Genomic DNA, 24435 nt, shown 5'->3' with positions numbered 1-24435 from the left:
CACCTTGAGAAGGGTCACCGAGGAATTGAGCCCAGGGCTTCTGCACTTAAACACCAGAAACACTCCACTAAACTAAGATGCCTGTTGGTGCCAACAATTCCCAAAGTTAATGCGTGTTCTAGGTGAGCAATGAACAGAATGCAGGGCTCTTTTCAAAGCGAGGTCTGTGAATCAACAGATACATCCACATGCCAATTACTTTAGTGTTTTTAAGAGAATTCACTTTCTTGGAACGAGTCTGCATGAAACCATCTTCAGGGCCTGGACAATTTCATGGCAAAACGGCACCTCTCAACATTGCAGCCAAGACAATATAACAACTGTTTCTGCCCGGTTTCGAACCGGGGACCTTTCGCGTGTGAGGCGAACGTGATAACCACTACACTACAGAAACAGATGTCTACAGTTGATTCTTCTGTGATGAAACTTCTCAAAACAGGCTATTCCAAGGGCCTCTGGTTTTAGATTTCTTTCATGCAACCTTCCCAGACAGCCCTAGCTGAACGCTTGTATATGCCATGCAAGTTCAGCATTTTTGCAAAATGCTTAAAGAGAAATGTTTCCTATTTGCTCAGGCAGGGCAAGGTTAATAGCATGAGACTCTAGCAAATATTCATCCACTACTGCAAAGAGAAAATTGATATTGGCTTTGAAATGCATACTGCAATACTACTTTAAAAAAGCACCAATGAAAGGGCTCGTCCGGGATTTGAACCCGGGACCTCTCGCACCCAAAGCGAGAATCATACCCCTAGACCAACGAGCCTTCGAAAGGCCCGCACCTCTGAAAAGCTAATACCAGCTCTAAGCACGCAATGAAGATCATGCTGGGGACTTTTTCATGCTTGGTCTGTGAATATACATGAAATTCAGTGTCAACTTACCCTTTCTCAAATGATATCACTATCATTTATAAGTGTCCCCTTTTATTTTGTCCCAGCATTGGACACGTCTTACAGAAAGTCAGCACTTATTTATCTATTTCTGCATTGGCTAGACCCTAAAGAGAAAGGATAAAAAGCTGTTCATAGCAACATAAGAAACACATGTTGCATTTTCTCTCAAATGCTTATTCCCTTTGTGCAAATCGGAATGCCAAGATGAATAACTGGGCCACAGATTCTGGCTAATTATCTTTCAATTGAATGCAAGTAGCAATAAAAACGGCCTAATGCAGGACTAAAGCATTCCTTGCAAGCCTCTAACATCATAACATAACTGAGCTGCTGGTAGCAAGCTAAGCAATACCTTCCCAAAATGAGAAGTACATGTGCTAATCCGCTCAATCAGCGCTCGATCAGGCGAGATATAGAAAAGGTGGAAAGGGTCCAAATGGCTGTCCCTTCCTTTTTAGTGTGGGTCCTTCTGACTATCATAGGATTGCTTGTAAGAGTGGCCAGGGTCAGAGAAAAAACTTTCAACCCTTCTTAGTGTTCTATCCAGAAGCAGGCATTTTCTGGGCCTTTAATTTCAGGCTTTTCCCAGCAGTCTCTGTTCTGCCTATGTAAATTAACAAAAGCAGTGCTTATTCATCACTTACTCTAATGTCCTTACTGTCCAGAAAGCTCTGCCTAAGTATGCTTTTTTTCTTTTTCAGTGAAATTCTAAATGTTTTTTCCGCCCAGTCTATGGCAGTAGAATGCTGCTTATGATGCCACATTTTGTTGAATCACCAAGGTACAACTACAGAGGAATATATGAGTCTGAACGACATGGAACTCTTAGCTAACACATCACAATGTGTGATGCTTGCCAACCAAGCACTAGATTCTGGAGCGCTGATGATCAGAACATTCTGCTCCTGAAGGAAAGGAAAGACAGCTTGATGGAAAATAAAGTCTCAGTTTATAGTAACGCTCTCTCTCTCCCAATATCTATCTATCTATCTATCTATCTATCTATCTATCTATCTATCTATCTATCTATCTATCTATCTATCTATCTATCTATCTATCTATCTATCTATCTATCTATCTATCTATCTATCTATCTATCTATCTATCTATCTATCTATCTATCTATCTATCTATCTATCTTTATATATGGATACCTGCGTACACATACATATAGATATGCCATGCATTCCTTTAGATTTGTTCCAACCTCTTACCATTTATTTGAGAATCCCTACTTTTCAAGTGACTGCAAATGAAGTCATTTCCGGCACTTTTTGGCCGGTGCAAGGTAACAAAAACACATGACAACTTTTAATAAAAATCATTGGTCTTTTGTTAACGCGCACTGTCAAACATGGGGCTTTCACACGTCAGGTAAACATGATAACCAATACACAACAGAAGCAGATGTAGATTGCTTATCAATGCCGGGATAGAACAGTTGTGAATTGAGTAGAAGAAGGGCCCCTGAATTGATACTTATTATATACAGCCTGTAAGATAATGAAAAATGCAGGCTAGGAAAGGAGATGCAAATATCAATGTATTAGAAAAATACATAAAGAGGAGTGATTTGCTTTTATTCATTCAAGGCTAGAAAAAATCAACATACTATTGCAAGCATTCATACACCACCAAATAGAAATAAACAATTCTGACATTAAACGTAAAGGTGACGATGCATTTGTATCATCACCTTGAGAAGGGTCACCGAGGAATTGAGCCCAGGGCTTCTGCACTTAAACACCAGAAACACTCCACTAAACTAAGATGCCTGTTGGTGCCAACAATTCCCAAAGTTAATGCGTGTTCTAGGTGAGCAATGAACAGAATGCAGGGCTCTTTTCAAAGCGAGGTCTGTGAATCAACAGATACATCCACATGCCAATTACTTTAGTGTTTTTAAGAGAATTCACTTTCTTGGAACGAGTCTGCATGAAACCATCTTCAGGGCCTGGACAATTTCATGGCAAAACGGCACCTCTCAACATTGCAGCCAAGACAATATAACAACTGTTTCTGCCCGGTTTCGAACCGGGGACCTTTCGCGTGTGAGGCGAATGTGATAACCACTACACTACAGAAACAGATGTCTACAGTTGATTCTTCTGTGATGAAACTTCTCAAAACAGGCTATTCCAAGGGCCTCTGGTTTTAGATTTCTTTCATGCAACCTTCCCAGACAGCCCTAGCTGAACGCTTGTATATGCCATGCAAGTTCAGCATTTTTGCAAAATGCTTAAAGAGAAATGTTTCCTATTTGCTCAGGCAGGGCAAGGTTAAAAGCATGAGACTCTAGCAAATATTCATCCACTACTGCAAAGAGAAAATTGATATTGGCTTTGAAATGCATACTGCAATACTACTTTAAAAAAGCACCAATGAAAGGGCTCGTCCGGGATTTGAACCCGGGACCTCTCGCACCCAAAGCGAGAATCATACCCCTAGACCAACGAGCCTTCGAAAGGCCCGCACCTCTGAAAAGCTAATACCAGCTCTAAGCACGCAATGAAGATCATGCTGGGGACTTTTTCATGCTTGGTCTGTGAATATACATGAAATTCAGTGTCAACTTACCCTTTCTCAAATGATATCACTATCATTTATAAGTGTCCCCTTTTATTTTGTCCCAGCATTGGACACGTCTTACAGAAAGTCAGCACTTATTTATCTATTTCTGCATTGGCTAGACCCTAAAGAGAAAGAATAAAAAGCTGTTCATAGCAACATAAGAAACACATGTTGCATTTTCTCTCAAATGCTTATTCCCTTTGTGCAAATCGGAATGCCAAGGTGAATACCTGGGCCACAGATTCTGGCTAATTATCTTTCCCTTGAATGCAAGTAGCAATAAAAACGGCCTAATGCAGGACTAAAGCATTCCATGCAAGCCTCTAACATCATAACATAACTGAGCTGCTGGTAGCAAGCTAAGCAATACCTTCCCAAAATGAGAAGTACATGTGCTAATCCGCTCAATCAGCGCTCGATCAGGCTCGATCAGGCGAGATATAGAAAAGGTGGAAAGGGTCCAAATGGCTGTCCCTTCCTTTTTAGGGTGGGTCCTTCTGACTATCATAGGATTGCTTGTAAGAGTGGCCAGGGTCAGAGAAAAAACTTTCAACCCTTCTTAGTGTTCTATCCAGAAGCAGGCATTTTCTGGGCCTTTAATTTCAGGCTTTTCCCAGCAGTCTCTGTTCTGCCTATGTAAATTAACAAAAGCAGTGCTTATTCATCACTTACTCTAATGTCCTTACTGTCCAGAAAGCTCTGCCTAAGTATGCTTTTTTTCTTTTTCAGTGAAATTCTAAATGTTTTTTCTGCCCAGTCTATGGCAGTAGAATGCTGCTTATGATGCCACATTTTGTTGAATCACCAAGGTACAACTACAGAGGAATATATGAGTCTGAACGACATGGAACTCTTAGCTAACACATCACAATGTGTGATGCTTGCCAACCAAGCACTAGATTCTGGAGCGCTGATGATCAGAACATTCTGCTCCTGAAGGAAAGGAAAGACAGCTTGATGGAAAATAAAGTCTCAGTTTATAGTAACGCTCTCTCTCTCCCAATATCTATCTATCTATCTATCTATCTATCTATCTATCTATCTATCTATCTATCTATCTATCTATCTATCTATCTATCTATCTATCTATCTATCTATCTATCTATCTATCTATCTATCTATCTATCTATCTATCTATCTATCTATCTATCTATCTATCTTTATATATGGATACCTGCGTACACATACATATAGATATGCCATGCATTCCTTTAGATTTGTTCCAACCTCTTACCATTTATTTGAGAATCCCTACTTTTCAAGTGACTGCAAATGAAGTCATTTCCGGCACTTTTTGGCCGGTGCAAGGTAACAAAAACACATGACAACTTTTAATAAAAATCATTGGTCTCTTTGTTAACGCGCACTGTCAAACATGGGGCTTTCACACGTCAGGTAAACATGATAACCAATACACAACAGAAGCAGATGTAGATTGCTTATCAATGCCGGGATAGAACAGTTGTGAATTGAGTAGAAGAAGGGCCCCTGAAATGATACTTATTATATACAGCCTGTAAGATAATGAAAAATGCAGGCTAGGAAAGGAGATGCAAATATCAATGTATTAGAAAAATACATAAAGAGGAGTGATTTGCTTTTATTCATTCAAGGCTAGAAAAAATCAACATACTATTGCAAGCATTCATACACCACCAAATAGAAATAAACAATTCTGACATTAAACGTAAAGGTGACGATGCATTTGTATCATCACCTTGAGAAGGGTCACCGAGGAATTGAGCCCAGGGCTTCTGCACTTAAACACCAGAAACACTCCACTAAACTAAGATGCCTGTTGGTGCCAACAATTCCCAAAGTTAATGCGTGTTCTAGGTGAGCAATGAACAGAATGCAGGGCTCTTTTCAAAGCGAGGTCTGTGAATCAACAGATACATCCACATGCCAATTACTTTAGTGTTTTTAAGAGAATTCACTTTCTTGGAACGAGTCTGCATGAAACCATCTTCAGGGCCTGGACAATTTCATGGCAAAACGGCACCTCTCAACATTGCAGCCAAGACAATATAACAACTGTTTCTGCCCGGTTTCGAACCGGGGACCTTTCGCGTGTGAGGCGAACGTGATAACCACTACACTACAGAAACAGATGTCTACAGTTGATTCTTCTGTGATGAAACTTCTCAAAACAGGCTATTCCAAGGGCCTCTGGTTTTAGATTTCTTTCATGCAACCTTCCCAGACAGCCCTAGCTGAACGCTTGTATATGCCATGCAAGTTCAGCATTTTTGCAAAATGCTTAAAGAGAAATGTTTCCTATTTGCTCAGGCAGGGCAAGGTTAATAGCATGAGACTCTAGCAAATATTCATCCACTACTGCAAAGAGAAAATTGATATTGGCTTTGAAATGCATACTGCAATACTACTTTAAAAAAGCACCAATGAAAGGGCTCGTCCGGGATTTGAACCCGGGACCTCTCGCACCCAAAGCGAGAATCATACCCCTAGACCAACGAGCCTTCGAAAGGCCCGCACCTCTGAAAAGCTAATACCAGCTCTAAGCACGCAATGAAGATCATGCTGGGGACTTTTTCATGCTTGGTCTGTGAATATACATGAAATTCAGTGTCAACTTACCCTTTCTCAAATGATATCACTATCATTTATAAGTGTCCCTTTTTATTTTGTCCCAGCATTGGACACGTCTTACAGAAAGTCAGCACTTATTTATCTATTTCTGCATTGGCTAGACCCTAAAGAGAAAGAATAAAAAGCTGTTCATAGCAACATAAGAAACACATGTTGCATTTTCTCTCAAATGCTTATTCCCTTTGTGCAAATCGGAATGCCAAGGTGAATAACTGGGCCACAGATTCTGGCTAATTATCTTTCCCTTGAATGCAAGTAGCAATAAAAACGGCCTAATGCAGGACTAAAGCATTCCATGCAAGCCTCTAACATCATAACATAACTGAGCTGCTGGTAGCAAGCTAAGCAATACCTTCCCAAAATGAGAAGTACATGTGCTAATCCGCTCAATCAGCGCTCGATCAGGCTCGATCAGGCGAGATATAGAAAAGGTGGAAAGGGTCCAAATGGCTGTCCCTTCCTTTTTAGGGTGGGTCCTTCTGACTATCATAGGATTGCTTGTAAGAGTGGCCAGGGTCAGAAAAAAACTTTCAACCCTTCTCAGTGTTCTATCCAGAAGCAGGCATTTTCTGGGCCTTTAATTTCAGGCTTTTCCCAGCAGTCTCTGTTCTGCCTATGTAAATTAACAAAAGCAGTGCTTATTCATCACTTACTCTAATGTCCTTACTGTCCAGAAAGCTCTGCCTAAGTATGCTTTTTTTCTTTTTCAGTGAAATTCTAAATGTTTTTTCCGCCCAGTCTATGGCAGTAGAATGCTGCTTATGATGCCACATTTTGTTGAATCACCAAGGTACAACTACAGAGGAATATATGAGTCTGAACGACATGGAACTCTTAGCTAACACATCACAATGTGTGATGCTTGCCAACCAAGCACTAGATTCTGGAGCGCTGATGATCAGAACATTCTGCTCCTGAAGGAAAGGAAAGACAGCTTGATGGAAAATAAAGTCTCAGTTTATAGTAACGCTCTCTCTCTCCCAATATCTATCTATCTATCTATCTATCTATCTATCTATCTATCTATCTATCTATCTATCTATCTATCTATCTATCTATCTATCTATCTATCTATCTATCTATCTATCTATCTATCTATCTATCTATCTATCTATCTATCTATCTATCTATCTATCTATCTATCTTTATATATGGATACCTGCGTACACATACATATAGATATGCCATGCATTCCTTTAGATTTGTTCCAACCTCTTACCATTTATTTGAGAATCCCTACTTTTCAAGTGACTGCAAATGAAGTCATTTCCGGCACTTTTTGGCCGGTGCAAGGTAACAAAAACACATGACAACTTTTAATAAAAATCATTGGTCTCTTTGTTAACGCGCACTGTCAAACATGGGGCTTTCACACGTCAGGTAAACATGATAACCAATACACAACAGAAGCAGATGTAGATTGCTTATCAATGCCGGGATAGAACAGTTGTGAATTGAGTAGAAGAAGGGCCCCTGAATTGATACTTATTATATACAGCCTGTAAGATAATGAAAAATGCAGGCTAGGAAAGGAGATGCAAATATCAATGTATTAGAAAAATACATAAAGAGGAGTGATTTGCTTTTATTCATTCAAGGCTAGAAAAAATCAACATACTATTGCAAGCATTCATACACCACCAAATAGAAATAAACAATTCTGACATTAAACGTAAAGGTGACGATGCATTTGTATCATCACCTTGAGAAGGGTCACCGAGGAATTGAGCCCAGGGCTTCTGCACTTAAACACCAGAAACACTCCACTAAACTAAGATGCCTGTTGGTGCCAACAATTCCCAAAGTTAATGCGTGTTCTAGGTGAGCAATGAACAGAATGCAGGGCTCTTTTCAAAGCGAGGTCTGTGAATCAACAGATACATCCACATGCCAATTACTTTAGTGTTTTTAAGAGAATTCACTTTCTTGGAACGAGTCTGCATGAAACCATCTTCAGGGCCTGGACAATTTCATGGCAAAACGGCACCTCTCAACATTGCAGCCAAGACAATATAACAACTGTTTCTGCCCGGTTTCGAACCGGGGACCTTTCGCGTGTGAGGCGAATGTGATAACCACTACACTACAGAAACAGATGTCTACAGTTGATTCTTCTGTGATGAAACTTCTCAAAACAGGCTATTCCAAGGGCCTCTGGTTTTAGATTTCTTTCATGCAACCTTCCCAGACAGCCCTAGCTGAACGCTTGTATATGCCATGCAAGTTCAGCATTTTTGCAAAATGCTTAAAGAGAAATGTTTCCTATTTGCTCAGGCAGGGCAAGGTTAAAAGCATGAGACTCTAGCAAATATTCATCCACTACTGCAAAGAGAAAATTGATATTGGCTTTGAAATGCATACTGCAATACTACTTTAAAAAAGCACCAATGAAAGGGCTCGTCCGGGATTTGAACCCGGGACCTCTCGCACCCAAAGCGAGAATCATACCCCTAGACCAACGAGCCTTCGAAAGGCCCGCACCTCTGAAAAGCTAATACCAGCTCTAAGCACGCAATGAAGATCATGCTGGGGACTTTTTCATGCTTGGTCTGTGAATATACATGAAATTCAGTGTCAACTTACCCTTTCTCAAATGATATCACTATCATTTATAAGTGTCCCCTTTTATTTTGTCCCAGCATTGGACACGTCTTACAGAAAGTCAGCACTTATTTATCTATTTCTGCATTGGCTAGACCCTAAAGAGAAAGAATAAAAAGCTGTTCATAGCAACATAAGAAACACATGTTGCATTTTCTCTCAAATGCTTATTCCCTTTGTGCAAATCGGAATGCCAAGGTGAATACCTGGGCCACAGATTCTGGCTAATTATCTTTCCCTTGAATGCAAGTAGCAATAAAAACGGCCTAATGCAGGACTAAAGCATTCCATGCAAGCCTCTAACATCATAACATAACTGAGCTGCTGGTAGCAAGCTAAGCAATACCTTCCCAAAATGAGAAGTACATGTGCTAATCCGCTCAATCAGCGCTCGATCAGGCTCGATCAGGCGAGATATAGAAAAGGTGGAAAGGGTCCAAATGGCTGTCCCTTCCTTTTTAGGGTGGGTCCTTCTGACTATCATAGGATTGCTTGTAAGAGTGGCCAGGGTCAGAGAAAAAACTTTCAACCCTTCTTAGTGTTCTATCCAGAAGCAGGCATTTTCTGGGCCTTTAATTTCAGGCTTTTCCCAGCAGTCTCTGTTCTGCCTATGTAAATTAACAAAAGCAGTGCTTATTCATCACTTACTCTAATGTCCTTACTGTCCAGAAAGCTCTGCCTAAGTATGCTTTTTTTCTTTTTCAGTGAAATTCTAAATGTTTTTTCTGCCCAGTCTATGGCAGTAGAATGCTGCTTATGATGCCACATTTTGTTGAATCACCAAGGTACAACTACAGAGGAATATATGAGTCTGAACGACATGGAACTCTTAGCTAACACATCACAATGTGTGATGCTTGCCAACCAAGCACTAGATTCTGGAGCGCTGATGATCAGAACATTCTGCTCCTGAAGGAAAGGAAAGACAGCTTGATGGAAAATAAAGTCTCAGTTTATAGTAACGCTCTCTCTCTCCCAATATCTATCTATCTATCTATCTATCTATCTATCTATCTATCTATCTATCTATCTATCTATCTATCTATCTATCTATCTATCTATCTATCTATCTATCTATCTATCTATCTATCTATCTATCTATCTATCTATCTATCTATCTATCTATCTATCTATCTATCTATCTTTATATATGGATACCTGCGTACACATACATATAGATATGCCATGCATTCCTTTAGATTTGTTCCAACCTCTTACCATTTATTTGAGAATCCCTACTTTTCAAGTGACTGCAAATGAAGTCATTTCCGGCACTTTTTGGCCGGTGCAAGGTAACAAAAACACATGACAACTTTTAATAAAAATCATTGGTCTCTTTGTTAACGCGCACTGTCAAACATGGGGCTTTCACACGTCAGGTAAACATGATAACCAATACACAACAGAAGCAGATGTAGATTGCTTATCAATGCCGGGATAGAACAGTTGTGAATTGAGTAGAAGAAGGGCCCCTGAAATGATACTTATTATATACAGCCTGTAAGATAATGAAAAATGCAGGCTAGGAAAGGAGATGCAAATATCAATGTATTAGAAAAATACATAAAGAGGAGTGATTTGCTTTTATTCATTCAAGGCTAGAAAAAATCAACATACTATTGCAAGCATTCATACACCACCAAATAGAAATAAACAATTCTGACATTAAACGTAAAGGTGACGATGCATTTGTATCATCACCTTGAGAAGGGTCACCGAGGAATTGAGCCCAGGGCTTCTGCACTTAAACACCAGAAACACTCCACTAAACTAAGATGCCTGTTGGTGCCAACAATTCCCAAAGTTAATGCGTGTTCTAGGTGAGCAATGAACAGAATGCAGGGCTCTTTTCAAAGCGAGGTCTGTGAATCAACAGATACATCCACATGCCAATTACTTTAGTGTTTTTAAGAGAATTCACTTTCTTGGAACGAGTCTGCATGAAACCATCTTCAGGGCCTGGACAATTTCATGGCAAAACGGCACCTCTCAACATTGCAGCCAAGACAATATAACAACTGTTTCTGCCCGGTTTCGAACCGGGGACCTTTCGCGTGTGAGGCGAACGTGATAACCACTACACTACAGAAACAGATGTCTACAGTTGATTCTTCTGTGATGAAACTTCTCAAAACAGGCTATTCCAAGGGCCTCTGGTTTTAGATTTCTTTCATGCAACCTTCCCAGACAGCCCTAGCTGAACGCTTGTATATGCCATGCAAGTTCAGCATTTTTGCAAAATGCTTAAAGAGAAATGTTTCCTATTTGCTCAGGCAGGGCAAGGTTAATAGCATGAGACTCTAGCAAATATTCATCCACTACTGCAAAGAGAAAATTGATATTGGCTTTGAAATGCATACTGCAATACTACTTTAAAAAAGCACCAATGAAAGGGCTCGTCCGGGATTTGAACCCGGGACCTCTCGCCCAAAGCGAGAATCATACCCCTAGACCAACGAGCCTTCGAAAGGCCCACACCTCTGAAAAGCTAATACCAGCTCTAAGCACGCAATGAAGATCATGCTGGGGACTTTTTCATGCTTGGTCTGTGAATATACATGAAATTCAGTGTCAACTTACCCTTTCTCAAATGATATCACTATCATTTATAAGTGTCCCTTTTTATTTTGTCCCAGCATTGGACACGTCTTACAGAAAGTCAGCACTTATTTATCTATTTCTGCATTGGCTAGACCCTAAAGAGAAAGAATAAAAAGCTGTTCATAGCAACATAAGAAACACATGTTGCATTTTCTCTCAAATGCTTATTCCCTTTGTGCAAATCGGAATGCCAAGGTGAATAACTGGGCCACAGATTCTGGCTAATTATCTTTCCCTTGAATGCAAGTAGCAATAAAAACGGCCTAATGCAGGACTAAAGCATTCCATGCAAGCCTCTAACATCATAACATAACTGAGCTGCTGGTAGCAAGCTAAGCAATACCTTCCCAAAATGAGAAGTACATGTGCTAATCCGCTCAATCAGCGCTCGATCAGGCTCGATCAGGCGAGATATAGAAAAGGTGGAAAGGGTCCAAATGGCTGTCCCTTCCTTTTTAGGGTGGGTCCTTCTGACTATCATAGGATTGCTTGTAAGAGTGGCCAGGGTCAGAGAAAAAACTTTCAACCCTTCTTAGTGTTCTATCCAGAAGCAGGCATTTTCTGGGCCTTTAATTTCAGGCTTTTCCCAGCAGTCTCTGTTCTGCCTATGTAAATTAACAAAAGCAGTGCTTATTCATCACTTACTCTAATGTCCTTACTGTCCAGAAAGCTCTGCCTAAGTATGCTTTTTTTCTTTTTCAGTGAAATTCTAAATGTTTTTTCTGCCCAGTCTATGGCAGTAGAATGCTGCTTATGATGCCACATTTTGTTGAATCACCAAGGTACAACTACAGAGGAATATATGAGTCTGAACGACATGGAACTCTTAGCTAACACATCACAATGTGTGATGCTTGCCAACCAAGCACTAGATTCTGGAGCGCTGATGATCAGAACATTCTGCTCCTGAAGGAAAGGAAAGACAGCTTGATGGAAAATAAAGTCTCAGTTTATAGTAACGCTCTCTCTCTCCCAATATCTATCTATCTATCTATCTATCTATCTATCTATCTATCTATCTATCTATCTATCTATCTATCTATCTATCTATCTATCTATCTATCTATCTATCTATCTATCTATCTATCTATCTATCTATCTATCTATCTATCTATCTATCTATCTATCTATCTATCTTTATATATGGATACCTGCGTACACATACATATAGATATGCCATGCATTCCTTTAGATTTGTTCCAACCTCTTACCATTTATTTGAGAATCCCTACTTTTCAAGTGACTGCAAATGAAGTCATTTCCGGCACTTTTTGGCCGGTGCAAGGTAACAAAAACACATGACAACTTTTAATAAAAATCATTGGTCTCTTTGTTAACGCGCACTGTCAAACATGGGGCTTTCACACGTCAGGTAAACATGATAACCAATACACAACAGAAGCAGATGTAGATTGCTTATCAATGCCGGGATAGAACAGTTGTGAATTGAGTAGAAGAAGGGCCCCTGAATTGATACTTATTATATACAGCCTGTAAGATAATGAAAAATGCAGGCTAGGAAAGGAGATGCAAATATCAATGTATTAGAAAAATACATAAAGAGGAGTGATTTGCTTTTATTCATTCAAGGCTAGAAAAAATCAACATACTATTGCAAGCATTCATACACCACCAAATAGAAATAAACAATTCTGACATTAAACGTAAAGGTGACGATGCATTTGTATCATCACCTTGAGAAGGGTCACCGAGGAATTGAGCCCAGGGCTTCTGCACTTAAACACCAGAAACACTCCACTAAACTAAGATGCCTGTTGGTGCCAACAATTCCCAAAGTTAATGCGTGTTCTAGGTGAGCAATGAACAGAATGCAGGGCTCTTTTCAAAGCGAGGTCTGTGAATCAACAGATACATCCACATGCCAATTACTTTAGTGTTTTTAAGAGAATTCACTTTCTTGGAACGAGTCTGCATGAAACCATCTTCAGGGCCTGGACAATTTCATGGCAAAACGGCACCTCTCAACATTGCAGCCAAGACAATATAACAACTGTTTCTGCCCGGTTTCAAACCGGGGACCTTTCGCGTGTGAGGCGAACGTGATAACCACTACACTACAGAAACAGATGTCTACAGTTGATTCTTCTGTGATGAAACTTCTCAAAACAGGCTATTCCAAGGGCCTCTGGTTTTAGATTTCTTTCATGCAACCTTCCCAGACAGCCCTAGCTGAACGCTTGTATATGCCATGCAAGTTCAGCATTTTTGCAAAATGCTTAAAGAGAAATGTTTCCTATTTGCTCAGGCAGGGCAAGGTTAAAAGCATGAGACTCTAGCAAATATTCATCCACTACTGCAAAGAGAAAATTGATATTGGCTTTGAAATGCATACTGCAATACTACTTTAAAAAAGCACCAATGAAAGGGCTCGTCCGGGATTTGAACCCGGGACTTCTCGCACCCAAAGCGAGAATCATACCCCTAGACCAACGAGCCTTCGAAAGGCCCGCACCTCTGAAAAGCTAATACCAGCTCTAAGCACGCAATGAAGATCATGCTGGGGACTTTTTCATGCTTGGTCTGTGAATATACATGAAATTCAGTGTCAACTTACCCTTTCTCAAATGATATCACTATCATTTATAAGTGTCCCTTTTTATTTTGTCCCAGCATTGGACACGTCTTACAGAAAGTCAGCACTTATTTATCTATTTCTGCATTGGCTAGACCCTAAAGAGAAAGAATAAAAAGCTGTTCATAGCAACATAAGAAACACATGTTGCATTTTCTCTCAAATGCTTATTCCCTTTGTGCAAATCGGAATGCCAAGGTGAATACCTGGGCCACAGATTCTGGCTAATTATCTTTCCCTTGAATGCAAGTAGCAATAAAAACGGCCTAATGCAGGACTAAAGCATTCCATGCAAGCCTCTAACATCATAACATAACTGAGCTGCTGGTAGCAAGCTAAGCAATACCTTCCCAAAATGAGAAGTACATGTGCTAATCCGCTCAATCAGCGCTCGATCAGGCTCGATCAGGCGAGATATAGAAAAGGTGGAAAGGGTCCAAATGGCTGTCCCTTCCTTTTTAGGGTGGGTCCTTCTGACTATCATAGGATTGCTTGTAAGAGTGGCCAGGGTCAGAGAAAAAACTTTCAACCCTTCTTAGTGTTCTATCCAGAAGCAGGCATTTTCTGGGCCTTTAATTTCAGGCTTTTCCCAGCAGTCTCTGTTCTGCCTATGTAAATTAACAAAAGCAGTGCTTATTCATCACTTACTCTAATGTCCTTACTGTCCAGAAAGCTCTGCCTAAGTATGCTTTTTTTCTTTTTCAGTGAAATTCTAAATGTTTTTTCTGCCCAGTCTATGGCAGTAGAATGCTGCTTATGATGCCACATTTTGTTGAATCACCAAGGTACAACTACAGAGGAATATATGAGTCTGAACGACATGGAACTCTTAGCTAACACATCACAATGTGTGATGCTTGCCAACCAAGCACTAGATTCTGGAGCGCTGATGATCAGAACATTCTGCTCCTGAAGGAAAGGAAAGACAGCTTGATGGAAAATAAAGTCTCAGTTTATAGTAACGCTCTCTCTCTCCCAATATCTATCTATCTATCTATCTATCTATCTATCTATCTATCTATCTATCTATCTATCTATCTATCTATCTATCTATCTATCTATCTATCTATCTATCTATCTATCTATCTATCTATCTATCTATCTATCTATCTATCTATCTATCTATCTATCTATCTATCTATCTTTATATATGGATACCTGCGTACACATACATATAGATATGCCATGCATTCCTTTAGATTTGTTCCAACCTCTTACCATTTATTTGAGAATCCCTACTTTTCAAGTGACTGCAAATGAAGTCATTTCCGGCACTTTTTGGCCGGTGCAAGGTAACAAAAACACATGACAACTTTTAATAAAAATCATTGGTCTCTTTGTTAACGCGCACTGTCAAACATGGGGCTTTCACACGTCAGGTAAACATGATAACCAATACACAACAGAAGCAGATGTAGATTGCTTATCAATGCCGGGATAGAACAGTTGTGAATTGAGTAGAAGAAGGGCCCCTGAAATGATACTTATTATATACAGCCTGTAAGATAATGAAAAATGCAGGCTAGGAAAGGAGATGCAAATATCAATGTATTAGAAAAATACATAAAGAGGAGTGATTTGCTTTTATTCATTCAAGGCTAGAAAAAATCAACATACTATTGCAAGCATTCATACACCACCAAATAGAAATAAACAATTCTGACATTAAACGTAAAGGTGACGATGCATTTGTATCATCACCTTGAGAAGGGTCACCGAGGAATTGAGCCCAGGGCTTCTGCACTTAAACACCAGAAACACTCCACTAAACTAAGATGCCTGTTGGTGCCAACAATTCCCAAAGTTAATGCGTGTTCTAGGTGAGCAATGAACAGAATGCAGGGCTCTTTTCAAAGCGAGGTCTGTGAATCAACAGATACATCCACATGCCAATTACTTTAGTGTTTTTAAGAGAATTCACTTTCTTGGAACGAGTCTGCATGAAACCATCTTCAGGGCCTGGACAATTTCATGGCAAAACGGCACCTCTCAACATTGCAGCCAAGACAATATAACAACTGTTTCTGCCCGGTTTCGAACCGGGGACCTTTCGCGTGTGAGGCGAACGTGATAACCACTACACTACAGAAACAGATGTCTACAGTTGATTCTTCTGTGATGAAACTTCTCAAAACAGGCTATTCCAAGGGCCTCTGGTTTTAGATTTCTTTCATGCAACCTTCCCAGACAGCCCTAGCTGAACGCTTGTATATGCCATGCAAGTTCAGCATTTTTGCAAAATGCTTAAAGAGAAATGTTTCCTATTTGCTCAGGCAGGGCAAGGTTAATAGCATGAGACTCTAGCAAATATTCATCCACTACTGCAAAGAGAAAATTGATATTGGCTTTGAAATGCATACTGCAATACTACTTTAAAAAAGCACCAATGAAAGGGCTCGTCCGGGATTTGAACCCGGGACCTCTCGCACCCAAAGCGAGAATCATACCCCTAGACCAACGAGCCTTCGAAAGGCCCACACCTCTGAAAAGCTAATACCAGCTCTAAGCACGCAATGAAGATCATGCTGGGGACTTTTTCATGCTTGGTCTGTGAATATACATGAAATTCAGTGTCAACTTACCCTTTCTCAAATGATATCACTATCATTTATAAGTGTCCCTTTTTATTTTGTCCCAGCATTGGACACGTCTTACAGAAAGTCAGCACTTATTTATCTATTTCTGCATTGGCTAGACCCTAAAGAGAAAGAATAAAAAGCTGTTCATAGCAACATAAGAAACACATGTTGCATTTTCTCTCAAATGCTTATTCCCTTTGTGCAAATCGGAATGCCAAGGTGAATAACTGGGCCACAGATTCTGGCTAATTATCTTTCCCTTGAATGCAAGTAGCAATAAAAACGGCCTAATGCAGGACTAAAGCATTCCATGCAAGCCTCTAACATCATAACATAACTGAGCTGCTGGTAGCAAGCTAAGCAATACCTTCCCAAAATGAGAAGTACATGTGCTAATCCGCTCAATCAGCGCTCGATCAGGCTCGATCAGGCGAGATATAGAAAAGGTGGAAAGGGTCCAAATGGCTGTCCCTTCCTTTTTAGGGTGGGTCCTTCTGACTATCATAGGATTGCTTGTAAGAGTGGCCAGGGTCAGAGAAAAAACTTTCAACCCTTCTTAGTGTTCTATCCAGAAGCAGGCATTTTCTGGGCCTTTAATTTCAGGCTTTTCCCAGCAGTCTCTGTTCTGCCTATGTAAATTAACAAAAGCAGTGCTTATTCATCACTTACTCTAATGTCCTTACTGTCCAGAAAGCTCTGCCTAAGTATGCTTTTTTTCTTTTTCAGTGAAATTCTAAATGTTTTTTCTGCCCAGTCTATGGCAGTAGAATGCTGCTTATGATGCCACATTTTGTTGAATCACCAAGGTACAACTACAGAGGAATATATGAGTCTGAACGACATGGAACTCTTAGCTAACACATCACAATGTGTGATGCTTGCCAACCAAGCACTAGATTCTGGAGCGCTGATGATCAGAACATTCTGCTCCTGAAGGAAAGGAAAGACAGCTTGATGGAAAATAAAGTCTCAGTTTATAGTAACGCTCTCTCTCTCCCAATATCTATCTATCTATCTATCTATCTATCTATCTATCTATCTATCTATCTATCTATCTATCTATCTATCTATCTATCTATCTATCTATCTATCTATCTATCTATCTATCTATCTATCTATCTATCTATCTATCTATCTATCTATCTATCTATCTTTATATATGGATACCTGCGTACACATACATATAGATATGCCATGCATTCCTTTAGATTTGTTCCAACCTCTTACCATTTATTTGAGAATCCCTACTTTTCAAGTGACTGCAAATGAAGTCATTTCCGGCACTTTTTGGCCGGTGCAAGGTAACAAAAACACATGACAACTTTTAATAAAAATCATTGGTCTCTTTGTTAACGCGCACTGTCAAACATGGGGCTTTCACACGTCAGGTAAACATGATAACCAATACACAACAGAAGCAGATGTAGATTGCTTATCAATGCCGGGATAGAACAGTTGTGAATTGAGTAGAAGAAGGGCCCCTGAATTGATACTTATTATATACAGCCTGTAAGATAATGAAAAATGCAGGCTAGGAAAGGAGATGCAAATATCAATGTATTAGAAAAATACATAAAGAGGAGTGATTTGCTTTTATTCATTCAAGGCTAGAAAAAATCAACATACTATTGCAAGCATTCATACACCACCAAATAGAAATAAACAATTCTGACATTAAACGTAAAGGTGACGATGCATTTGTATCATCACCTTGAGAAGGGTCACCGAGGAATTGAGCCCAGGGCTTCTGCACTTAAACACCAGAAACACTCCACTAAACTAAGATGCCTGTTGGTGCCAACAATTCCCAAAGTTAATGCGTGTTCTAGGTGAGCAATGAACAGAATGCAGGGCTCTTTTCAAAGCGAGGTCTGTGAATCAACAGATACATCCACATGCCAATTACTTTAGTGTTTTTAAGAGAATTCACTTTCTTGGAACGAGTCTGCATGAAACCATCTTCAGGGCCTGGACAATTTCATGGCAAAACGGCACCTCTCAACATTGCAGCCAAGACAATATAACAACTGTTTCTGCCCGGTTTCAAACCGGGGACCTTTCGCGTGTGAGGCGAACGTGATAACCACTACACTACAGAAACAGATGTCTACAGTTGATTCTTCTGTGATGAAACTTCTCAAAACAGGCTATTCCAAGGGCCTCTGGTTTTAGATTTCTTTCATGCAACCTTCCCAGACAGCCCTAGCTGAACGCTTGTATATGCCATGCAAGTTCAGCATTTTTGCAAAATGCTTAAAGAGAAATGTTTCCTATTTGCTCAGGCAGGGCAAGGTTAAAAGCATGAGACTCTAGCAAATATTCATCCACTACTGCAAAGAGAAAATTGATATTGGCTTTGAAATGCATACTGCAATACTACTTTAAAAAAGCACCAATGAAAGGGCTCGTCCGGGATTTGAACCCGGGACTTCTCGCACCCAAAGCGAGAATCATACCCCTAGACCAACGAGCCTTCGAAAGGCCCGCACCTCTGAAAAGCTAATACCAGCTCTAAGCACGCAATGAAGATCATGCTGGGGACTTTTTCATGCTTGGTCTGTGAATATACATGAAATTCAGTGTCAACTTACCCTTTCTCAAATGATATCACTATCATTTATAAGTGTCCCTTTTTATTTTGTCCCAGCATTGGACACGTCTTACAGAAAGTCAGCACTTATTTATCTATTTCTGCATTGGCTAGACCCTAAAGAGAAAGAATAAAAAGCTGTTCATAGCAACATAAGAAACACATGTTGCATTTTCTCTCAAATGCTTATTCCCTTTGTGCAAATCGGAATGCCAAGGTGAATAACTGGGCCACAGATTCTGGCTAATTATCTTTCCCTTGAATGCAAGTAGCAATAAAAACGGCCTAATGCAGGACTAAAGCATTCCATGCAAGCCTCTAACATCATAACATAACTGAGCTGCTGGTAGCAAGCTAAGCAATACCTTCCCAAAATGAGAAGTACATGTGCTAATCCGCTCAATCAGCGCTCGATCAGGCTCGATCAGGCGAGATATAGAAAAGGTGGAAAGGGTCCAAATGGCTGTCCCTTCCTTTTTAGGGTGGGTCCTTCTGACTATCATAGGATTGCTTGTAAGAGTGGCCAGGGTCAGAGAAAAAACTTTCAACCCTTCTTAGTGTTCTATCCAGAAGCAGGCATTTTCTGGGCCTTTAATTTCAGGCTTTTCCCAGCAGTCTCTGTTCTGCCTATGTAAATTAACAAAAGCAGTGCTTATTCATCACTTACTCTAATGTCCTTACTGTCCAGAAAGCTCTGCCTAAGTATGCTTTTTTTCTTTTTCAGTGAAATTCTAAATGTTTTTTCTGCCCAGTCTATGGCAGTAGAATGCTGCTTATGATGCCACATTTTGTTGAATCACCAAGGTACAACTACAGAGGAATATATGAGTCTGAACGACATGGAACTCTTAGCTAACACATCACAATGTGTGATGCTTGCCAACCAAGCACTAGATTCTGGAGCGCTGATGATCAGAACATTCTGCTCCTGAAGGAAAGGAAAGACAGCTTGATGGAAAATAAAGTCTCAGTTTATAGTAACGCTCTCTCTCTCCCAATATCTATCTATCTATCTATCTATCTATCTATCTATCTATCTATCTATCTATCTATCTATCTATCTATCTATCTATCTATCTATCTATCTATCTATCTATCTATCTATCTATCTATCTATCTATCTATCTATCTATCTATCTATCTATCTATCTATCTATCTATCTATCTATCTATCTATCTATCTATCTATCTATCTTTATATATGGATACCTGCGTACACATACATATAGATATGCCATGCATTCCTTTAGATTTGTTCCAACCTCTTACCATTTATTTGAGAATCCCTACTTTTCAAGTGACTGCAAATGAAGTCATTTCCGGCACTTTTTGGCCGGTGCAAGGTAACAAAAACACATGACAACTTTTAATAAAAATCATTGGTCTCTTTGTTAACGCGCACTGTCAAACATGGGGCTTTCACACGTCAGGTAAACATGATAACCAATACACAACAGAAGCAGATGTAGATTGCTTATCAATGCCGGGATAGAACAGTTGTGAATTGAGTAGAAGAAGGGCCCCTGAATTGATACTTATTATATACAGCCTGTAAGATAATGAAAAATGCAGGCTAGGAAAGGAGATGCAAATATCAATGTATTAGAAAAATACATAAAGAGGAGTGATTTGCTTTTATTCATTCAAGGCTAGAAAAAATCAACATACTATTGCAAGCATTCATACACCACCAAATAGAAATAAACAATTCTGACATTAAACGTAAAGGTGACGATGCATTTGTATCATCACCTTGAGAAGGCCGAGGAATTGAGCCCAGGGCTTCTGCACTTAAACACCAGAAACACTCCACTAAACTAAGATGCCTGTTGGTGCCAACAATTCCCAAAGTTAATGCGTGTTCTAGGTGAGCAATGAACAGAATGCAGGGCTCTTTTCAAAGCGAGGTCTGTGAATCAACAGATACATCCACATGCCAATTACTTTAGTGTTTTTAAGAGAATTCACTTTCTTGGAACGAGTCTGCATGAAACCATCTTCAGGGCCTGGACAATTTCATGGCAAAACGGCACCTCTCAACATTGCAGCCAAGACAATATAACAACTGTTTCTGCCCGGTTTCGAACCGGGGACCTTTCGCGTGTGAGGCGAATGTGATAACCACTACACTACAGAAACAGATGTCTACAGTTGATTCTTCTGTGATGAAACTTCTCAAAACAGGCTATTCCAAGGGCCTCTGGTTTTAGATTTCTTTCATGCAACCTTCCCAGACAGCCCTAGCTGAACGCTTGTATATGCCATGCAAGTTCAGCATTTTTGCAAAATGCTTAAAGAGAAATGTTTCCTATTTGCTCAGGCAGGGCAAGGTTAAAAGCATGAGACTCTAGCAAATATTCATCCACTACTGCAAAGAGAAAATTGATATTGGCTTTGAAATGCATACTGCAATACTACTTTAAAAAAGCACCAATGAAAGGGCTCGTCCGGGATTTGAACCCGGGACCTCTCGCACCCAAAGCGAGAATCATACCCCTAGACCAACGAGCCTTCGAAAGGCCCGCACCTCTGAAAAGCTAATACCAGCTCTAAGCACGCAATGAAGATCATGCTGGGGACTTTTTCATGCTTGGTCTGTGAATATACATGAAATTCAGTGTCAACTTACCCTTTCTCAAATGATATCACTATCATTTATAAGTGTCCCCTTTTATTTTGTCCCAGCATTGGACACGTCTTACAGAAAGTCAGCACTTATTTATCTATTTCTGCATTGGCTAGACCCTAAAGAGAAAGAATAAAAAGCTGTTCATAGCAACATAAGAAACACATGTTGCATTTTCTCTCAAATGCTTATTCCCTTTGTGCAAATCGGAATGCCAAGGTGAATACCTGGGCCACAGATTCTGGCTAATTATCTTTCCCTTGAATGCAAGTAGCAATAAAAACGGCCTAATGCAGGACTAAAGCATTCCATGCAAGCCTCTAACATCATAACATAACTGAGCTGCTGGTAGCAAGCTAAGCAATACCTTCCCAAAATGAGAAGTACATGTGCTAATCCGCTCAATCAGCGCTCGATCAGGCTCGATCAGGCGAGATATAGAAAAGGTGGAAAGGGTCCAAATGGCTGTCCCTTCCTTTTTAGGGTGGGTCCTTCTGACTATCATAGGATTGCTTGTAAGAGTGGCCAGGGTCAGAGAAAAAACTTTCAACCCTTCTTAGTGTTCTATCCAGAAGCAGGCATTTTCTGGGCCTTTAATTTCAGGCTTTTCCCAGCAGTCTCTGTTCTGCCTATGTAAATTAACAAAAGCAGTGCTTATTCATCACTTACTCTAATGTCCTTACTGTCCAGAAAGCTCTGCCTAAGTATGCTTTTTTTCTTTTTCAGTGAAATTCTAAATGTTTTTTCTGCCCAGTCTATGGCAGTAGAATGCTGCTTATGATGCCACATTTTGTTGAATCACCAAGGTACAACTACAGAGGAATATATGAGTCTGAACGACATGGAACTCTTAGCTAACACATCACAATGTGTGATGCTTGCCAACCAAGCACTAGATTCTGGAGCGCTGATGATCAGAACATTCTGCTCCTGAAGGAAAGGAAAGACAGCTTGATGGAAAATAAAGTCTCAGTTTATAGTAACGCTCTCTCTCTCCCATATCTATCTATCTATCTATCTATCTATCTATCTATCTATCTATCTATCTATCTATCTATCTATCTATCTATCTATCTATCTATCTATCTATCTATCTATCTATCTATCTATCTATCTATCTATCTATCTATCTATCTATCTATCTATCTATCTATCTATCTATCTATCTATCTATCTATCTATCTTTATATATGGATACCTGCGTACACATACATATAGATATGCCATGCATTCCTTTAGATTTGTTCCAACCTCTTACCATTTATTTGAGAATCCCTACTTTTCAAGTGACTGCAAATGAAGTCATTTCCGGCACTTTTTGGCCGGTGCAAGGTAACAAAAACACATGACAACTTTTAATAAAAATCATTGGTCTCTTTGTTAACGCGCACTGTCAAACATGGGGCTTTCACACGTCAGGTAAACATGATAACCAATACACAACAGAAGCAGATGTAGATTGCTTATCAATGCCGGGATAGAACAGTTGTGAATTGAGTAGAAGAAGGGCCCCTGAATTGATACTTATTATATACAGCCTGTAAGATAATGAAAAATGCAGGCTAGGAAAGGAGATGCAAATATCAATGTATTAGAAAAATACATAAAGAGGAGTGATTTGCTTTTATTCATTCAAGGCTAGAAAAAATCAACATACTATTGCAAGCATTCATACACCACCAAATAGAAATAAACAATTCTGACATTAAACGTAAAGGTGACGATGCATTTGTATCATCACCTTGAGAAGGGTCACCGAGGAATTGAGCCCAGGGCTTCTGCACTTAAACACCAGAAACACTCCACTAAACTAAGATGCCTGTTGGTGCCAACAATTCCCAAAGTTAATGCGTGTTCTAGGTGAGCAATGAACAGAATGCAGGGCTCTTTTCAAAGCGAGGTCTGTGAATCAACAGATACATCCACATGCCAATTACTTTAGTGTTTTTAAGAGAATTCACTTTCTTGGAACGAGTCTGCATGAAACCATCTTCAGGGCCTGGACAATTTCATGGCAAAACGGCACCTCTCAACATTGCAGCCAAGACAATATAACAACTGTTTCTGCCCGGTTTCAAACCGGGGACCTTTCGCGTGTGAGGCGAACGTGATAACCACTACACTACAGAAACAGATGTCTACAGTTGATTCTTCTGTGATGAAACTTCTCAAAACAGGCTATTCCAAGGGCCTCTGGTTTTAGATTTCTTTCATGCAACCTTCCCAGACAGCCCTAGCTGAACGCTTGTATATGCCATGCAAGTTCAGCATTTTTGCAAAATGCTTAAAGAGAAATGTTTCCTATTTGCTCAGGCAGGGCAAGGTTAAAAGCATGAGACTCTAGCAAATATTCATCCACTACTGCAAAGAGAAAATTGATATTGGCTTTGAAATGCATACTGCAATACTACTTTAAAAAAGCACCAATGAAAGGGCTCGTCCGGGATTTGAACCCGGGACTTCTCGCACCCAAAGCGAGAATCATACCCCTAGACCAACGAGCCTTCGAAAGGCCCGCACCTCTGAAAAGCTAATACCAGCTCTAAGCACGCAATGAAGATCATGCTGGGGACTTTTTCATGCTTGGTCTGTGAATATACATGAAATTCAGTGTCAACTTACCCTTTCTCAAATGATATCACTATCATTTATAAGTGTCCCTTTTTATTTTGTCCCAGCATTGGACACGTCTTACAGAAAGTCAGCACTTATTTATCTATTTCTGCATTGGCTAGACCCTAAAGAGAAAGAATAAAAAGCTGTTCATA

The 24435-nt window shown here is 39.9% G+C and overlaps 16 non-coding genes across 16 annotated transcripts; all 16 read right to left on the bottom strand.

Annotated features, from left to right (window-relative positions):
• Positions 1-321: 321 nt before the first annotated feature.
• On the bottom strand, positions 322-394 carry TRNAV-CAC (transfer RNA valine (anticodon CAC)). The gene has a single exon. It is a non-coding gene; the product is annotated as a tRNA-Val (tRNA).
• Positions 395-694: 300 nt separating this feature from the next.
• On the bottom strand, positions 695-766 carry TRNAP-UGG (transfer RNA proline (anticodon UGG)). The gene has a single exon. It is a non-coding gene; the product is annotated as a tRNA-Pro (tRNA).
• Positions 767-2910: 2144 nt separating this feature from the next.
• Positions 2911-2983, bottom strand: TRNAV-CAC (transfer RNA valine (anticodon CAC)). Its single transcript has one exon. It is a non-coding gene; the product is annotated as a tRNA-Val (tRNA).
• Positions 2984-3283: 300 nt separating this feature from the next.
• On the bottom strand, positions 3284-3355 carry TRNAP-UGG (transfer RNA proline (anticodon UGG)). Its single transcript has one exon. It is a non-coding gene; the product is annotated as a tRNA-Pro (tRNA).
• Positions 3356-5502: 2147 nt separating this feature from the next.
• Positions 5503-5575, bottom strand: TRNAV-CAC (transfer RNA valine (anticodon CAC)). The gene has a single exon. It is a non-coding gene; the product is annotated as a tRNA-Val (tRNA).
• Positions 5576-5875: 300 nt separating this feature from the next.
• Positions 5876-5947, bottom strand: TRNAP-UGG (transfer RNA proline (anticodon UGG)). The gene has a single exon. It is a non-coding gene; the product is annotated as a tRNA-Pro (tRNA).
• Positions 5948-8097: 2150 nt separating this feature from the next.
• Positions 8098-8170, bottom strand: TRNAV-CAC (transfer RNA valine (anticodon CAC)). Its single transcript has one exon. It is a non-coding gene; the product is annotated as a tRNA-Val (tRNA).
• Positions 8171-8470: 300 nt separating this feature from the next.
• TRNAP-UGG (transfer RNA proline (anticodon UGG)) lies at positions 8471-8542 on the bottom strand. The gene has a single exon. It is a non-coding gene; the product is annotated as a tRNA-Pro (tRNA).
• A 2155-nt stretch (positions 8543-10697) lies between these two features.
• On the bottom strand, positions 10698-10770 carry TRNAV-CAC (transfer RNA valine (anticodon CAC)). The gene has a single exon. It is a non-coding gene; the product is annotated as a tRNA-Val (tRNA).
• Positions 10771-13291: 2521 nt separating this feature from the next.
• TRNAV-CAC (transfer RNA valine (anticodon CAC)) lies at positions 13292-13364 on the bottom strand. Its single transcript has one exon. It is a non-coding gene; the product is annotated as a tRNA-Val (tRNA).
• A 2527-nt stretch (positions 13365-15891) lies between these two features.
• Positions 15892-15964, bottom strand: TRNAV-CAC (transfer RNA valine (anticodon CAC)). Its single transcript has one exon. It is a non-coding gene; the product is annotated as a tRNA-Val (tRNA).
• Positions 15965-16264: 300 nt separating this feature from the next.
• Positions 16265-16336, bottom strand: TRNAP-UGG (transfer RNA proline (anticodon UGG)). The gene has a single exon. It is a non-coding gene; the product is annotated as a tRNA-Pro (tRNA).
• Positions 16337-18479: 2143 nt separating this feature from the next.
• On the bottom strand, positions 18480-18552 carry TRNAV-CAC (transfer RNA valine (anticodon CAC)). Its single transcript has one exon. It is a non-coding gene; the product is annotated as a tRNA-Val (tRNA).
• Positions 18553-21107: 2555 nt separating this feature from the next.
• TRNAV-CAC (transfer RNA valine (anticodon CAC)) lies at positions 21108-21180 on the bottom strand. Its single transcript has one exon. It is a non-coding gene; the product is annotated as a tRNA-Val (tRNA).
• A 300-nt stretch (positions 21181-21480) lies between these two features.
• Positions 21481-21552, bottom strand: TRNAP-UGG (transfer RNA proline (anticodon UGG)). Its single transcript has one exon. It is a non-coding gene; the product is annotated as a tRNA-Pro (tRNA).
• A 2174-nt stretch (positions 21553-23726) lies between these two features.
• TRNAV-CAC (transfer RNA valine (anticodon CAC)) lies at positions 23727-23799 on the bottom strand. Its single transcript has one exon. It is a non-coding gene; the product is annotated as a tRNA-Val (tRNA).
• Positions 23800-24435: the final 636 nt, after the last annotated feature.

Source organism: Lissotriton vulgaris, unplaced genomic scaffold, assembly GCF_964263255.1.
Source record: "Lissotriton vulgaris unplaced genomic scaffold, aLisVul1.2 SCAFFOLD_595, whole genome shotgun sequence".
In the NCBI taxonomy this organism is placed as follows: domain Eukaryota; kingdom Metazoa; phylum Chordata; class Amphibia; order Caudata; family Salamandridae; genus Lissotriton; species Lissotriton vulgaris.
The sequence above is the reverse complement of the archived record's forward strand: the minus strand, read 5'-3'. Positions and strand labels throughout refer to the sequence as shown.